Here is a 17,345-nt window from a genome sequence, read left to right as displayed (position 1 = left end):
CCTCCCTTCCCCTCTCCTCCCCTTCCCTCCCTCCCTCTCTCTTTCTTTTTCTTTCTTCTTTTGTTTTTTCTGTTTATTTCTTTCTCTTTCTTTCTCTTTCCTTCTTTCTTTCTTTCTCTTTCTTTCTTTTTCTTTCTCCTTCCTTCCTTCCTTCCATCTGTCCATCCACTCATTTGTTCTTTGTTTCTTTCCTTCCTGCCTGCCTTCCTTCTTTCGAGACAGGGTTTCACTATTTTGCCCAGGCTCGCCTTGAACTCTTGTGCTAAAGGGATCTCCTCTTTCAGCCTCTTGAGTAGCTGGGACGACAGGCTCACACCATCACACCACTCCTCTTTAGTCCAGTGGAAGTACCACCACAAATCACTAACATGTGTTCTCCAAATCTAAATTTGCAAAAGGCAAAGAAAAAAAGGAGCAGAAAGGGAATAACTGATGATGAGAAAATGGATCAGGGAAAGTGAAAGATAGTGGAAGAAAAAGAGTGCTAATCAAGAACAGAAATGAAATGGCATGGGCCACCAAATTCTGGCCTATCTTTTAATGGCAATATTTAGAATTTCACACAGGCCTTCTGTTTTCACCCTCCAGATTAAAAGGAATCATGAAATCACTATGTTCTTATTTCTAATTTGGTTAGAGGCCAACTTTAGAGGAGTTAGTCTCTCCTAAGACAGGTAGGGTTAAAGGCCCCTGTTAATAAAAGGAAAAGACGCTTGACCAAACTTGGGTTCAAGGCCCAACTTAGAAATGTTAGAATCCTTCCTAAGATTTAGGAGTTAGAGGCTCCCTCTCAGTAAAGTCCCTCTGGGCTAAGAACAGGTTTGGCACTATGGGATGTTAACCATTATTCTCTTTGGATTATTCTGCCTTGAACTCTTTGCTTATGGCTATGGGTGATAGGATTAGGCATGTACAGGACCATGGTACATGAAGAGCTTTTTTCTCCCTAAAAGGGTAAACTTGAGAGCTGATGGGACTGCTGGGAAAGATCTTTTGAGACTGACAAGTGGCCACCTGAACTTTACAGTGTCACTGCAATGGGTGGGTCTTTCTCTGGCCTCCCTGAGCTCCTCACCTTTCCCACTCTGCTGCAGGCAACACTTTTCTCCCTTCCCTTTCTCCTTTCTGTGCAAACTGATTGAATGAATGGCAAAAGTTGCTGTTTATCTGCTCTGTGAAGATTTGATTAATGGGACAAAAGACTTGTGAAGCTAGTCTTAAGCTGTAGCAAATCTGATATACCTTGTGCTATAAATTTGTCTTTCTGTATCATTCTGTCATAAAGAGGGGTACCTTAGGATAGAATGTAGGGCTAGGACCCCAGAAGCCCGCTATTCAAGCCAGCCCAGCAAACTGGTCAGTTACAAACTTCATTGCAGGTCCTTGGAAAAAAAAAACTGGATGAAGTTTCCCTCTCATCTTGTTTTATGTCTCTGGGAGCTTGACCCTATAACCACGTGGTAGAATTTTCAATTGGTCTCTAACATCCAGGGAACAGGAATTTGAGGGTTCATGTGAGCTAGCCCTAAAAATTATCTTGAGCACTTAAAAGCCTTTGGAAGCTCAAAATTGGCTGCCTCTAGGCTTCTTCTGGGAAGGGTAATGGGAAATGCCCAGTGCTGTAGCTCAGCAACTAAGGCATTGCCATTTTACAATGGTGGCCAGGGTTCAATTTCTGGCACAGGGAATGAGTCCCTTCTAGTTTCATATCCGTGTGACCTTTACCATTTGTTAATTCTCCTCCCCTCCATGAACCGTCTTGAATTTTCCTTTCTCTGAGCACCTGTGAGGTTACATGGGAGGTTATGTGTGGTAAAGTTCAAAAGAAATGTTGGCTGTTTGACCTCGCTAAAGTCAAGTAATAACAGATTTAAAAGGACTTTTGTTTTAAAGGGTGCTGTGCTTAAAAGTCGGCTTAATTAAAAGTGGATATTCAAGCCTGGGACTCCTTGGGAAAAACAGGAGGAAACACAGATCCCATTTTGGGAAAAGCCTTTGTTTTTCTCATGAAACCCCACGAATTGGAAGTGGATAGATCCTTTCAAAATCTAAGGCTCTGTTCTGTTTTGCATTGCCTTATCTGACATTTTTGACTCTTGTTGGGGAATATCAGAAATTACTTCACATATGAGAGCTTTGGTGTGTAATAACTAGGTAGAAAATATACTTTGGGGGATATCTAACAGCAGTTATGGGGGAATATGTGGCTCTGAATGTTTGGATTAGAGAAGCATGCTCTTGGCCACCTGGAAGGTGTGGAGATGTCCTCACCCCTGCACGGAGAGATAAGACTCCCATTGGGGCATGGGCTAATCACAGAATGGGCTGATTGGCTTTAGATGGCTTTGCAATAAAATGCACAGCAAAATCATAGCAATGTCTTATTCCATAGCATTTCTCTTTTGGAGATCTAGGATCTGGTGTAAAAATGAGACACTTAAGTGTAAGGGATCTGTTTTGCCTTCCAGCTGTGCCTGCTAATTAGGCTGTAGAGCCTGCATGCTTTCTTGGTCCTGTTCCTCCAAGGGCTCTGCCCTGAAGCCAATAATCCAATTAAGAAACTGGAAAATGAAAAATCTTACAAGTACTGGATCTTCTGTCTGTGTATTTTTATGTGTTGTGTGTGTGATATGGAAGAGCTTTGCTTAATTGGCTTAAAAATAATAAATGTCTAAATCAAATATTTTGTCAGAAAAATAAAAATTGTAATGCCTTTTAGTTCATGTGACTTAAGTAATCTTTGGGAAATAAAGACAGTTCTAAAGATTGTTGGTAAAATATCTTCAAAAATTTAGACATTTGGTCTAAATAGGCAGGTCAGATATTAGGTTTACTAAATGCTTTAAGGTCATAAACAGCTTCTTTGACTTTTGATAATTGTTCAATGTAATCGAAATTGCTTACTAACTAGGTTTTTCACCAAAAGTAAAAGTTGCTAAGAGTTAACATTGTAACATGTAATTGAGACTTACTGAAGAAACAGTGTTACAGTAGAGGTGTGTAAGAAAAGTGAAATGTGTTTTTGGTAAAGATTATATAAGAAGTCATGGGAATGTAAATTTTTTTGCCTAAAGGGTTAAAGGATTGTTTTAAGTTAGATAAGATAAAACTAAAGGTTTGAGCAAGTTGTGGAAGGTTTGTAAAAAATTTATCTTGTAAAAGCAATTCTGTGTGAACATATTGGCTAAAGTTAAAGGGACATTATTCAGTTTTCCCATGAAGTAAATGTCAAAATAAAATCATAACAGTTTTTCTTAGAGCACTGATCTGCACTTTAACAAAAATTTGTAAGGGGTTATAAAAGGTTTATGAGAATCTTATGGTCAAACTGATTAAAATTGGCTAGATTTAGCTATAAGGTTTTATTAAGAATTGGGTTTAACATTAATAGTACACTAGTGTAAAGGTGAAATTTGGCTTATTTGGTGTAAAAATCATACAGGAGCATTGTCAAAGATGAAGTGGTGTTTGGCTCTCTTTGGGCTGTATTTTTATAAATACGTTATTGGTACATGTTACAAAACTATAGGAAATGCCTATAATTCTGATATGACGTAATATACATTATTAGTAATAATTATAATTGTTACATAAAATTGTTGTGGCCAGGCATGGTGGTTCATGCATTTAATACAGCACTTTGAGAGGTCAAGGTGAGTGAATAACTTGAGGTCAGGAGTTTGAGACCAACCTTGCCAACATGGTGAAACCCTGTTTCTACTAAAAATAAAAAAAAAAATTAGCTGGGCATAGATGCTGCATGCCTGTAATCCTAGCTACTCAGGAGGCTGAGGTGGAGGTTGCTTTGAGATGAGATCATCCCACTACACTCCAGCCAGCCTGGGCAACAGAGCAAGACTCCATCTCAATAATAAATAAATACTTGTATACCACAGAAGAAACCAAAATTCCTAGTTGATTGCAGTTTTAATAGAGGCTGTCCTAAGGCATTTTGTCATCCACAGACAATTGTTGTCTTAATTTAATCCTCTTTAAAAGGTGGTTTTAAATCAGTTATAGGACTTTGATAGGTGCTTTTAAATGCAGGTTTCTGGTATTAAAATAGAGTAAAAAACTTTCAGAACTCCTGGAGAGCTGAAATGTTCTTGAATATTAAGCAGAACAGGAGTTAACCATATGGAATGAACTAACAGAAGAGTGAAGTAATCTTTTTTTGACTTTGTATAAGACCTTGCTGATCCTTTGTTTTGTTTTTCAGAACCAAGAAAACTTTTCTATTAAGCTATTCACAGCTTTTAACAATTGAGTAAAGTATACTCTTATAAAAAATTGGGAGCATATTTGTTTCTCTCTACCTGATTTCTCCAGGATTTTGAAACTATTTATGAGTATTCTTAACTTATGGCAATATACTTATTTGCATAAGTGCAGTAAGAATCTGTTTTCTTTTGCAAGAGGACACAATTGGAGAAACCAGTTATTTTTACCAAAGCTTTGACTGAAATAAAGTGCTTTCCTTTAAGGAATCAAATTTGAAAACTGACCTCATATCTTGTCTATGCAGTTCTTGTACAGGGTTCCTAACCTGTGGTAAGTAAAGAATGTCACTTTCTGACAGGCCCAGGAGCCCCAAGCTACCTTGGGACCTCAGGAGGAGAGGAATTTGCTCAACTCATAGGTATTTGAGTATAGAAACCCATGGCTGAGCTTGCCTTAAAAAAGGTCTTATTTGAGGTTCCTTATGGAGCAGAGTTCCATCAAAGCCAATTTTAAAAGCCTATGTGAAAACTAATCATTCTTGCTGCACTTTATACAAAAAATCAGGCCAAGTATAGTAAAGTAAATTGGTCTTACCATAATTTATCATTAGTAAAAATGGGAGACTGGAGAGAGAAAAGATTATGTTTCAAAAACGATGGTACACACGCTATTACATTCTCTCATCAGTTGTTTTTGAGGTTTTTTTCTGCAATTCATAATGACTACATTTATTCCTGTGAACTAACCAGTGATCTCTGGCTGTAGCTCAGAAAAAACAAGAGGGATAGGTAATGCAAAAACCTAGATCAATATTCTAGTTCTGGACACATATTGGAATCAGCTAGCAACCCCACATCAGTTTGGTTCCAACAGTTGCCCATTTCATGGAAAGCCATCTTATTTAGTTTACTTGAGACAATTTTACTTATTTTGCTTTATGGTTGTGGATCATATTTGTTGTTGTACTCTGTGTAGGAATGCACAATAAGCTTACTGAAATGTCTTCATAAATTGAATACTTATTAATTTGCCAGATATCACCTTTTGTCAGAGTTATGAATGGCCCTCACCATACTGGTGCTTTCCTACTGAGCTCCTTTCTACCCTGAATACAAGAGACCCTAATAGTTAGGCAGAAATATCTTGGCCCCTATTCAGCATGAAAAATTACAGAGGATAGATCTTCATCCCTCTACAACCCTTAAGATTAAGGCTTCTCTTATAAAAGGGATGGGGGAAATATGTCAGAGGTGTTTGAACCAGAGCAACTTCATCTTCACTAGGAGCTGGCTAAAATAAGGCTGAGACTTGCTGGACTGCATTCCAAGTAGGTTAGATATTCTAAGTCACAGGATGAGATAGGAAGTTGGCACAAGATATAGGTCATAAGACCTTGCTCATAAAACTGCACTCAGTTGACCAGGCGCCATGGGTCACACCTGTAATCCCGGCACTTTGGGAGACTGAGGTGGGCAGATCACTTGAGGCCAGGGTTCAAGACCAACCATGGCCAACATGGTGAAGCCCTGTCTCTACTAAACATACAAAAATTAGCTGGGTGTGGTAGTGTGTGCCAGGAGTCCCAGCTACTCAGGTGGCTGAGGCAGGAGAATTGCTTGAACTCAGGAGGCAGAGGATGCAGTGAGCTGACATTGTGCCACTGCACTCTAGCCTGGGCAATAGAGCCAGAGACTGTCTCAAAAAGCAAGGAAACAAACAAAAAAGAAACCAAAAAACCAGCATGTGGTAAAGAAGCTGGCGAAAACCCATCGAAATTGAGATGGCAATGATAGTGACCTCTGGTCATCCTCACTGCTTATTATATGTTAATTATAATGCGTTAGCATGCTAAATGACACTCCCACCAGTGCCATGACAGTTTATACAAATGCCATGGCAACGTTGTCAGGAAGTTACCCTATATGGTCTAAAAAGGGGAGGACCCCTCAGTTTTGGGAATTGCCCACCCTCTTCCTGGAAAACTAATGAATAATCCACCCCTTGTTTAGCATATAATCAAGAAACAACAATAAGTATTCTTAGTCAAGCAGCACATGCCTCTGCTCTGCCTACGGAGTAGCCATTCTTTTATTTCTTTACTTCTCTAATAAACTTGCTTTCACTTTACTCTGTGGACTCACTCTGAATTCCTTCTTGCGTAAGATTCAAGAATCCTCTCTTGGGATCTGGATCAGGATCGTTTTCAGTAACATTATGACATAAGAATCTCTCATGCTATCAAAATTGTTGGAAATAATTGTGGTGGCTGTAAAATATTTTGTCTTATGAATACAATGTAATTTTACTCTTTTTGGCTCTTTTAGCTATTTTCCTTTTTTTTCTATAATAAAATGAAGTCAAAGGCTGTAGAAGAAATAAAAATTACAGTGACTGGGCAGCTGGAGAAATAGGAACACCTGAATATAGAATTATTTGTATTAACCTTGCTTGTATCCTCATTTCAGGAGAGTGAAGGCTCAACAGGATCTACTAAAGAGAAAGGAGAGGGTAGCAAATTGTCAGCTTGTCTCCAAAGCGGTGTAAGTGAGAGAGTATTCTAATTTTGATGAACAATCCCAGAAATAGTTTGAAGAGAAATGTGGATATATTTCAACAGATTTATTGGAAATACTCAAGGGCATTCAACTCTCATTTTTCTAATTCTGGGATCATGCTGCTGAGGAATATATTTATAACTAACTGATTTATAAATTAACCAGAAGATCTTGCAAAAGTTTGGTTCTCTAGCCAAATATAGACTGGGCACTGGTTCATAAATTAATCTCTCTTGGTAGCTGGTGCCAGCTCCCAGAAGCATGATAACCGTGGCACAAATACACTCAGAATGGACAGGCACAGTAGTGCATGCCAGTAGTCCCAGCTTCTCTGGAGGCTGAGGCAAGGGGATAGCTTGAGTCTGGGAGTTCTGGGCTGTAGTGTGTTATGCCAATCGGGTGTCCTCCCTAAGTTCAGCATCACTATGGTGACCTTTCTGGAGCAGACCACCAGGTTGCCTAAGCAGGGGTAAAAAGACCCAGGTTGGAAATAGAGCAGGTCAAAACTCCCATGCTGATCATGGGACCGTGATCATAGTGGGACCATGCCTAGGAAATAAGCGAGACCCTGTATTGGAAAAAAAAAAAAAAAAGACCCAGAATGCAATGTTTCTGGATTTACCGAACACCATCATGGTTTTTATAATAACTAGTGAAGCCGAGCCTGGGAAGCTAGGCAACTAGCCTCATTCTTTCTAAAAACACTTCTTAGCTGCATCAATGACCATTAGAGGAATTCAATTCCTTGGAATCTTCTTTCCAGGATGCATACAGGTGATGGTGTAGTGATACCTGTGAATTGCAACCTGACTTTTTCAGTCTCACATCGCATCAGGTACATGGTATAATTTTGGGAATGTTAAGGATGCAATTGGGAGCTTCATTAACTCCCCTGGCTTCCCCGGCTACCACTAAGTGTACTAAGACACAGCCTAATTGTCCTAAAGAATTAACAGAGTTGGGTCTCAATCAATCTTAGAACCAGATAAATGGGCCTAGAAACATTGTTTTAAATTATGGGCTCTAATAGAGCTGGCGTTGGCATATGAAAAGACATTTATGAAATTATATTCTTCTAATGATGTAACAAATGAATTGTTGCTTTTAGAAAAAATACTGAGTAATGAAGAGCCACATTCTTTTCATGCACCTAAATTGAATACACACACTTAGCAATGGAATGAAAAATTAAAGGTATAATGGGTACCAACTTCATGCAAAATGCACACACACAGGGGCTATATAAATGTGTGTACACATACACATATGTTCCTTGACCCCTGTCTGCCATTGCTAAATCAAAATCTAGATAATAGTGTGGTTTTGTCTTGAATATTTCTACCTGAAAGAAAACAGGTCAGTATAGGGGCCCCTCACTCTCACTCTGAATGCTTAGGACAATGCAAAACTGAGGTTTTTCAGCATATTTTAACAGAATCCTCTTCAGGCCCTGTCAGCTCTGCCCCAGACAATGTCATCCCCAAAGACAGAACTATTCGGGCTTATAACAATGAAACCCACGGGACAAGTGTCCAAGAGTTTCACTCCTTTCTTTTGTGGAAACAGCCTCCACCCCCAGGCAAATGGGAAACCAGGTTGGCCTTGACTTACAGCTTGCATGGGTATGGCAGAGGCAGGGTGTTTCAGTAAGGATGATGTCATTTGCCTCTGTGTTTCCAGTAAAAGGAAACTGGTGTTGGAGTCCCAGGAAACAGCAGTCAGGGAAAATGTAAAACATCAAGTCCAAGAGAGAGAAAAAAGAAAAGACAAACTTTCTGGTGGAGGAAGCAGTAGGTTGTGGGGTCACACCTTTTCTAAGTGCACACCCCTGCAGCAGAGTAACCAGCCACGGCTGGGGGAAAATTAGGATAGTTAACTGTTAGGCATGTAGGGCCTAACAGTTTTTTAGGCCCTACATGCCTAAAACATGTGTTTGCATGTTTAGCATGGCATAAATTCTTCAAAGTCCTGATGGACTTTAATATTCCAACCAACTCTCATTTCCTCATTTTGCAATTAGATTAGCTTAAAGAGAAACTGGTAGCTTTTGGAGAACTGTTGAATTTTGGAGAACTGTATCCACAGCTGCTTTCTTTTTCTTGTCAGCTTGTCTCCAAAGCGGTGTTTGGAGACAAACACCATTTAGTTTGCCTGAAGCTTGCTGGCCGCTGTGTCGGCTCCTGTGCGGCTGGGGCTGTCTGAGCCAAGAACAGCTTCAGGGCTGCCATCCTCTTCTGGACAGTGGCAGCATGGGCTACATCAGGCAAGCCTTTGGGGGTGACAGATGAAGTTGGATTTCAAAAATGCAAGGATGCCTTGAAACTGCCTGTCCCGGAAGTCCTACCTGGTAGGGGCTGGGACAATCTGCGGAATGTGGATATGGGATAGGTGATGGGCTTGACTTACACCAACTGCAGGACAACTGAGGATGGACAGTATATCATCCCTGATGAAATCTTCACCATTCCCCAGAAACAGAGCAACCTGGAGATGAACTCAGAAATCCTGGATTCTTAGGTTATTTACCAGAGCAGTACCTCCTACTCCATCAACACAGATCTCTCTCTTTATTCCAAAGTCAATGCCAAGTTCTCTGCTGAGTTCCAGAGAATGAAAACCCTTCAAGTGAAGGACAAAGCTATAGTTACCCGAGTTCAGGTAAGAAACCTCGTCTACACAGTCAAAATCAGCCCAGCCTTAGAGCTAAGCTCAGGTTTTAGGAAGGAGCTCCTTGACATCTCTGACCGTCTAGAGAACAACCAGACAAGGATGGCTACCTACCTGGCAGAACTCCTGGTCCTCAACTATGGCACCCATGTCATCACCAGTGTGGATGCTGGGGCTGCTCTTATTCAGGAGGACCACATCAGGGCCTCCTTCCTCCAAGACAGCCAGAGCAGTCATAGTGCCGTGACCGCCTCTGCTGGACTTGCCTTCCAAAACACCGTGAACTTCAAATTTGAGGAAAACTATACCTCGCAGAATGTCCTCACCAAGAGCTACCTCTCAAACCGAACCAACTCCAGGGTGCAGAGCATCGGAGGGGTTCCTTTTTACCCAGGCATCACCCTCCGGACCTGGCAGCAGGGTATCACCAACCACCTGGTGGCCATCGACCGCTCTGGCCTGCCACTGCATTTCTTCATCAACCCCAACATGCTGCCTGACTTGCCAGGCCCCCTGGTAAAGAAGGTGTCAAAGACGGTGGAAACTGCTGTGAAGCGCTATTACACATTCAACACCTACCCTGGCTGCACAGATCTCAATTCTCCCAACTTCAATTTTCAGGCCAACAGAGATGATGGCTCCTGCGAGGGGAAAATGACCGACTTCTCTTTCGGTGGGGTTTATCAGAAATGCAGCCAGTTCTCAGGGAATAAAAATGTTGTTCTCTGCCCAAAGAAGGAGCAGAAGAATCCACTCACTGGTGATTTCTCCTGCCCCTCTGGCTACTCCCTAGTGCACCTTCTATCCGAGACTCGTGAAGTGGGTTACAATCACCTGGAGTGCCATAAGAAGTGCACCCTCCTTGTCTTCTGCAAGACCGCGTGTGAAGATGTGTTCCAGGTGGCAAATGCTGAATTTAGGGCTTTTTGGTGTGTGGCCAGTAGCCAAGTACCTGACAACTCAGGACTGCTTTTTGGGGGCCTCTTCAGCAGCAAGAGCATAAATCCCATGACAAATGTGCAGTCATGCCCAGCCGGCTACTTTCTACTGAGACTCTTTGAAAACCTCAAGGTATGGGTTTCTCAGGACTATGAGTTGGGAAGCAGGTCTTCGGTCCCTTTTGGTGGGTTCTTCAGCTGCACAGTTGGGAACCCCTGGTGGTCCCAGCCATATCCAAAGACTTAGGGGCACCTTCCCTGAAAAAGTGCCTGAGAGGCTGCAGCCAGCACCTAGCCCTCATCAGCAATGGATGCCAAGTGTCCTACTGTGTCAAGGCTGGGCTCTTTACAGAAAAGTTCCTTCCCCCTGCTAGTCTCCCCCCTTTCACCCAGCCACCCCTTAGGAGTGAGGCTGACATGAACACTGTCATAGTGACCAGTTCTGAGAATGCGAGATCCTGGATTAAAGATTCCCAGACCCACCAGCGGAGGCTGGGAGAGCCATTAGAGCTGCGCAGCGCCATGAATGCCATCCAAGGGGGATGGTGGTAGTCTGTCAGGAGGGGATACAGCTGGTATTGTAGTGGGGGCCACCACCATTCTGGCTGTTGTCATCACCCTGGCTATCTATGGCACCTGGAAGTTCAAGAAGAGGGGATACTGGGCATTTTGGAAGAGGCAGAGTTTGGTTCCAGGCACTGCAGCAACTGGAGACACCCCGACCAAGAGCAGGGGCAGAGTCCAGCTTAAATCTCTCCCTGAAAAGGGTTTCTCTCGTCTCCAAACAGCATGGTCATTTCTGATTACTTCTATTTTCCTAAGTATTGAAATGGCAAGTGCAACCAAAATCACATAGAAATTTTTGACTTCTTGTTTAGGTCTCTGGGCCAGGCAATTCATATTGCTACATGGACAGGGGTGGGGTTGGGGAGAGGGAACATTGGTACTCTTGAAGCAAAAGCCATCTTGGGACTAAAATAGAAAGCAGGTGTCCTTTCCCAATGTGTGTCACTTTCTTCACCTGAATCCATTTGTGTAAAAACGGAGAAGGGGAATGTTAACATTTGGATTTGGAAACTATGCATTTACTCTGAAGTCTGCAGTGGTTTCCAACATGTGTGCTGTAAGAATTTCTGCTTAAATGCATCTCTCTCTCTCCCCTCACCCCCTTTAAAGTTGTCTGGATTTCATGCTCCTAGAGCCTGGCAAAACTCTGAAAAGACACAAGTCCTGCTTGGCCACTGCTTTTTAACTTTTAGGCCTCCCTGTTGACAGACTGTGTTATCTCCTCCACGTCATCTAAACAGCATCTGAAAAGAAAGATGTTACCTGCACCAATTCCACTTTTTTCCAGCTTCCCCATGAAGTCTTCCCTAGACCAGACCACTCTTGGGCTTCTGACTAGTGTCATGAAGTTCTCCAAAAATATTTTAACATATAAGCTTCTATTAGTGGGTCAATGGGGAAGGGATAGTTTGTAGACAAGGAGCAAGGAAAGACAGATAAAAACTGAAAAAGATTCTCATGCTCAGGAGAAACTGAAATTCTTACCCACAACCAACTACCTGATTCCTTCCTCTTAGCTCATCACAAATGGGGCATTGAAAGGAGCTGTAGATTTTGATAGACCAAATTTTATGGTTTCATGTTCTATGTTACCAAAGTACTACCCCTTCCTTTTCCAAGGCCACATTTCATTAAGTTTGCATTGTTCTGGGGGTGAAAAAGGCAAGAAGTTAAAGTAAGCCCACATCTAAGTATTATTTCTTCCCTAAAACCAAAACAGACTAGATAACACCAATTATGGACCCTACCTTTTTTTTCCAGCAGAAAGGGAGCTGACATGATCAAATCCATATTTTTCAAATTAATTGAAAAAGGCATCCAGCACCATTTGTAACACATTTATTTCAGTTCCAGGCTGAGAGCCCTGGGGCAGTTAGCAGGACACATGATTGTCAGCTGGCAATAGTTGGGGCTTTACTCGAGTTTAATACCAATCTCATCTGATTGTAATTACTCCACCACTGGCATGTTCCCCCACAAAATGTTTTTTAAAGGATAAATTCATTCACCGAATCAAATATCATTACTGATTTATCTTCTATGAAGGATGACTGTTCTCTTTGTTAATGTTCACAATCAAGATCTTGGGCTGAGAAGAGGCCCTTCATCCAAGGAGTCTGAAGCATCACAGCGTGTGGGAAGGTGGGAACCAGGATACCCATTCATTTCCAACTGAGATACAGAGAAGTGAGTCACAGAATTTGTGCCCTGCTCTCCTGACTGCCCAGTCAAGGACACTGATTTCTATAGCCACTTTACTTAATCCTGCCTCTTAAGCATTAAAACGTTCTTCTAAACCTCTGAGTGTTTTGTGGGTTCTGAGTGTTTTGTACGTTTTAGCCAAGTTAACCACCCTATGGATTCTTTGAAGATTATTGAGTCAGAAAGGCAAAATATAGCCCCAATGTGTTAACTGCCTATTGAAATGAGAAGTTCTTCACAAACTTATATTCCCACTAACAAGATTGCACATAAATATGCATTAAAGTATGTACTAAGAAACCCTCGGTCCAACGGCTCATGCATATGAAGTTAGAACCTGGGAGTTTGCAGGTTGCATTCATCGAGTCGTTTTGCAGAGTCAGATCCCTGATGGAAGAGCTCACAGGCTCTGCCTTCCAAGTCCTGGGTCCCTAACTGGTGACCTTAGGCTTGGGGTCTGTGGGGAGACCAACCCTGGCTTCCAAGAAAACCACATTCCATGGACTATCAGAAATAGACACAGATGTGGGTAACAAAGGAGGCTCTGCATTTGCATTTTATTTTTGAATTTTTGTCAGTTTTGAGATGATTAACATTAAACATTTATTTGAGAAACAACAGGCAGAAGCAACAATTCAAACATACTTCATATTGTAGTCAGGCGAAGGAATCTTTAATGAATGTTTAATGAACATTCACAATTTTAACGATAGTTTTTCTCCCACATGTTCACTTACTTTCCCAGCCATATTGTCTGTTCCGTTAGGTGAAGAGTCTAACCAGGTCAAACGTGTGGGTGAGGACAATGTGGAATATATATTTTTTAAGTGGGGGCTGAAGGGACTTTTCTCGCATCCAGTGGAAGGGTTTGTGGTTGCCCTCAGGGAGGTAACCCAAACCTGTCACAGAATAGGTACACTAATCTACAAAAGGCGGAAGGTTAACAACAGCAACAATTTTGTGGTTGTTCATTTGCCGTTTATTGTTCTGCACAGACACCTCATGACCACCAGGTGGCGATTTCTCAGAGCAACACCAAGGACTTCAAAACACTCCAGTTACAAACAGAACGAATCACATTAGGACATTCACCTGCCTCTCCCAGAACCCCCAGTCTAATGCGGGGGACCACAGAGAAGGAAAGGGGTCAGGGGTCCTTTCTTGTACCACATGGGCACTCCCCCAATTCTCTCATGCATACAATAGTGCATCACCAAGACGAGTACTTTTGACCAAGTATAAAACCACAGAGACAACCAAATTTTACGAAAAGGGGAAGAGAATGAAAACACAAAGGCACCCACAGCCACATACACACAATTAACCTTTTAGGGGATGGGGACCTGATGAGGTTTGTCTCCACTTACATTTGCCATCCCTGGAGACTCTGGAAAGGAGAAACTAGGCTGCTGGTGCTAAGACCATGAAAGGGAAGGCATGGAATCCCCTACTTGGGCCAGGAGAGCACAGCAGGGCTTCTGGTGGGAAAACACCGTGTGTCAAGGTAGTGGATGCACAGGGCTCGGCTGGCAGGGTTCTCACTGAAACCCAGACTGCACCCTTCCAGGTGGGCAGAAGAGAAATGGCAAAGGAATGCTCCCTTCCTTGCCTGGCACAGTGTTAGAAAGGAAGTTCAAGATGCCTACTGCCCAGAAAGCCACGCAAGAACAGCACGAGGATGAGGTAGCCCCTACTGGGCATCTGCAGAGAGGACAAGAAATGAGGCACCGACACAACCAAAAGCCCAGGCGAAAAGGCTTGAAGATATGAAGGCGACCTCTCCAAGTGGTATTGCCACGGGCACAGTGGCTCCCTTTCCATTTTGAGTCCTCTTCCTTCTGCTCCTGGCCATCCCTTTCCCCACCTTTACCTTCTTCTCCCTGACGTGGGGAAACTGATCTCTCCCCACTGCCTAATTCCATTGTGAAAGTGCGTCTTCTTTTCTTCCCCACCTCCTACTGCCTCATTGTGTCTTTCTTCCCAAGAACCCTCAGCCTATTTCTGCACCCCTCTGTGGCCATCTTTCTGTGGCCTAGAAGTCCAGCAGATACTTGACCAGGTTGCTAAAGGCAGAGATGGCATGTGACTCTCCAAATTATCTCTGGTAACCTGGCAATGGGCATCGGTGTGACATTAAACATCTCAGGGATGTCTCTTTTATTTAGCTCAGGTGTTTCCTTGCTAAGTGTGGGGGGAAATTGCCCTGTGGTTCAGTAAGCTCAATACCATTATCACTCTGGAGGTACTTAGGCAGTCCAAAGCAAATAATTATCTCATTGATTAGTACTTTTATTACTTCAGAAGTTTTCTGTGTCTGGCATGGGAATACTTCTACCCAGTTAGTGAAGGTATCCACCCATACGAAGAGATGCTGGATGTCCCTTATCCTTGGAATATGGGTGAAATCCGTCTGCCAGTCTTTCCTTGGGTAGCCTCCTATTCTTTGTGTTCTGGGAGAAGAATCTGTTAGTTGGAGTTATTTTTAAGGTAAGTTTCATGAACATTAAGTACCTGTTTGACCATTTTAAATAAATTTTTACCTATTGCCATCCTCTGATTGCCACCATCCTGAGAGCTGAAAACTATTTGCCTGAGAGGTGGTCCATTATATCTCCACAGGAGAATATTGAGAGTTTTTTCTCTTATGGAGCCCGTCCAGATCAGGGGGACCTCAAGTGGATCAGAAATATGGGGCGCTCTTGCTGCTAATTTAGCTTGGTCTGCCAACTTATTTCGCTTGGCTATTTTATCTGTCCCCTTTTGGTGGCCTTTACAATGTATTGCTGCCACTTCCCATGGAAAGAAGATTGAGAATAGTAGCCTGTCAATTTCCTGATGGTGTTCAACGGGAGACCCATTGGCTGTGAGGAAGCATCTCTCTTTCCAGATAGTGCTAAGGGCATGGAGAACTAAGAAAGCATACTTAGTATAAATATTAACTGCTGTATTAGCATTCTCTAGAGGGACAGAACTAATAAGATATATATATATCATATATGATATATATATTATATATGACATATAATATATATGATATATAATATATGACACATATATGCTATATATGATATATAATATATCAGATATATAATATATCATATATAATATATCATATATTATATAATATATATTACATAAGATATATTATATATAAGATATAAGATATATCTTATATCTAAGATATATAAGATATATCTTAGATATGATATATAAGATATATCTTAGATATGATATATATAAAAGATATGTATGATATATATAAGATATATATATGATATATATATATATATATGATTTTCTTATTAACTTGCATGATCACAAGGTCGCACAATAGGCCATCTGCAAGCTGAGGGGCAAGGAAGCCAGCCTGAGTCCCAAAACTGAAGAACTTGGAGTCCAATGTTTGAGAGCAGGAGGCATCCAGCATGGGAGAAAGATGTAGGCTGGGAGGCTAGGCCAGTCTAGTCTCTTCCAGTTTAGCCACACTGGCAGTTGATTAGATGGTGCCCACCCATATTAAGGGTGGGTCTGCCTTTCCTACCCCACTAACTCAAAATGTTAATCTCCTTTGACAACCCCCTCACAGACACCCACAGGATCAATACTTTGGATCGTTCAATCCAGTCAAGTTGACACTCAGTATTAACCATCACAAGTCCACCACTTGTCAACTTGAACCCATACACATCTCCTAAGATGATACATAATCTTCAAAAAGGACAATAATAAAGTCATAATTACACCTAACATAATACAACTATCCTTCATGCAACTGGAAATGCACCAATCCGCAACCCAAATACTATTACATAAAGTTAACAAAACTTAAATTCTTATATGAAGTCAAAAAATCTGATGTCACATGATAAAGGAAAACTGAAATGAAATGAAGATATTTTCTTAGTACAAGTGTGTACATGCACAAAGATGTTTTTAACAAAAGAAGGAGGAAATCGTGATGAGAACTACAGTCCTCGTTTCTGCAGCTGATCATATGGTCGTAGCTGGTATTGATAACTACCTTCTTCTACTACCCATTCTGTATTCCCTTTGCCTTCAGCAAGCACCTCAGCAGGTTGTGGATTTTTTCCTGGTGGAGCGACCCAAACCTTCATTTCTGAAGGGTCTGGGCCATTTGTAGTCCTGCCTAGATTGGACTGTTACAGTTTTCCATTGACCTTAATCACAGGGTATGGTAATACTATGAGAGGCCCTAATGGATCTCATGTATTCCATGCATACTCTTCCTTACCTCCATTGTGGAAGAGTAGACTGATTTCGTCTTGACAGTCCGGGTTAATCACCCCAGCCCACATGGTAACTCCCTTCTTATCCTGTTGACTTAAAAGTAGGAGGAGCCCAAAGTGGCCAGGGGCAATCTTAACTTCCAGTTTAATGGAGCCATTGTTGGGTCTCCTGGTGGCAGCGTTCCTCCCTCTGGAACTAAGTCCTCTAGGCCAGCAGAACATAACATTGTGGAAACAGGAAGTAAAAATTTTGCTACTGAACACTAGGGGTGGTGGTGAGTGGTGCCATTTCCACCTTCACCCCTTGATTCCTGGACCCGTAAATCTTGGCTATGGGAGAAACATATTGGATGCTGATTCAAAGCATACACAGCCTTCTGGAGAGCTTTGCCTCAGCCCTGCAAAGTATTGTCACCTAGTTGACATTATAGTTGTGACTTCAAAAGGCC

General features: G+C 41.9%; 1 pseudogene; it reads left to right on the top strand.

Annotated features, from left to right (window-relative positions):
* LOC116467864 (macrophage-expressed gene 1 protein-like) overlaps positions 1-11,131 on the top strand; it is a 15,162-nt pseudogene extending 4,031 nt beyond the window's left edge.
* The last annotated feature ends 6,214 nt before the right edge of the window (positions 11,132-17,345 follow it).

This window comes from Hylobates moloch, unplaced genomic scaffold, assembly GCF_009828535.3.
Source record: "Hylobates moloch isolate HMO894 unplaced genomic scaffold, HMol_V3 SCAFFOLD_5, whole genome shotgun sequence".
Lineage (NCBI taxonomy): Eukaryota > Metazoa > Chordata > Mammalia > Primates > Hylobatidae > Hylobates > Hylobates moloch.
The sequence above is the reverse complement of the archived record's forward strand: the minus strand, read 5'-3'. Positions and strand labels throughout refer to the sequence as shown.